This window comes from Cucurbita moschata, unplaced genomic scaffold (genome assembly GCF_002738365.1).
Source record: "Cucurbita moschata cultivar Rifu unplaced genomic scaffold, Cmos_1.0 Cmo_Scf00132, whole genome shotgun sequence".
In the NCBI taxonomy this organism is placed as follows: domain Eukaryota; kingdom Viridiplantae; phylum Streptophyta; class Magnoliopsida; order Cucurbitales; family Cucurbitaceae; genus Cucurbita; species Cucurbita moschata.
Genome location: NW_019268648.1, coordinates 29067 through 30333, shown reverse-complemented (window position 1 = coordinate 30333; position 1267 = coordinate 29067). Strand labels below are relative to the sequence as shown.

General features: G+C 40.3%; 1 pseudogene; it reads right to left on the bottom strand.

Moving 5' to 3' along the window:
- Positions 1 to 378: 378 nt before the first annotated feature.
- LOC111440027 lies at positions 379 to 1056 on the bottom strand (annotated as a pseudogene).
- Positions 1057 to 1267: the final 211 nt, after the last annotated feature.

Here is a 1267-nt window from a genome sequence, read left to right as displayed (position 1 = left end):
TAGATGAGTGTAAAGAAAGCATGAGAATAACTTAGTGTCACTAATTTGACACGTGTTGGGCATGTACTGAACACTTGTTAATACAATGGATACATTACAAATTTATAATCCATCGTATCAGACACTTGACTTTGAATAATCCATCTTCATAAAAATATTCTCCTATTGAATAGTCTCTCATCCTGACTGGTGGTCTCTTATTCCTTGCCTTATTTGAGCTAGGAGAGCTTGCTTCAGCCAAAGAGCCAGATGAAATATTTTCCTCTGCAGTATTTTCATCTGCAGCTTCTATATCATTATTTTCATCTGCAGCTTCTATGTCATAGAGTCTGTAAGCTTTTGACTCTTCACTAACTCCCAGCAAAACATAACTCAAACTCTTATCATCTAGCCTAGTTCTCTGAGCTGCCTCCTCTTTTTGTCTCTCAATCAACTCGAGCTCACAATAATGTTCTTCTTCCTTCCGCTGCAGCTCCAGAACTAATCGTCGCTGTGCTTTTTCTTCCCTTCTTCTATTCTCTTCCAGCATTTTATCTTGCTCTTCTCTCTCTTTTCGTGCTTGTTCTTCTTTTTGTCTTGTAGCAGTAAGAGCGGCTTCTTTCTCTTTCTCAAGCTGCACATCAACATTATCAAACAACTTCGTGCGACCTTTCTCTATTCGCCTCTTTTAATTTAGTCTCTTTAGAGTTTAACCTTTCTTCAACCTTCTTTTGAATTAATTAGTTCTTCCATCCCCCTAGTTGCATCTTCTTCTAACTTCTTCAACTCTACTTCACGCCATTTCTTCTCTTCTTCCTCTTTCTTAAGCTTCTCTTTGGAATGATTCTGATCAGTGGATGCACGACTAGGACTAGAACTAGACGATTTGGGGAAAGAAGATAACGAGCAAGACCTACTTCTGCGTTGGCAATTGAGGGAACTTGAACGACTGCTTCTCTTGGAATGGGTAGTGGAATGATAGGGGGAAGGACTTGGGTCCCTTCTGCTTCTCTAGCTATGGCGATAGGAATTGGAGTGGTGAGTGTAAGATAGAGACCTTGAACCACTTCTCCCCATAAGTTTCAATTGAGTCTGAACGGCTGCTACAGGCTGCGATATAGCATGCAATACGAAATACGAACATTCGATTCAGAGACATCTTTGTCTCCATGATTAAGCCTCTCTCAGGATGAAACACCTTGCATGTTCCATTTTGAAACAAAAAGGTAACCCCCTTTGCTTGCAATTTACCACTACTCAACAAATTGTTCCTCAAGTCTGGCACATA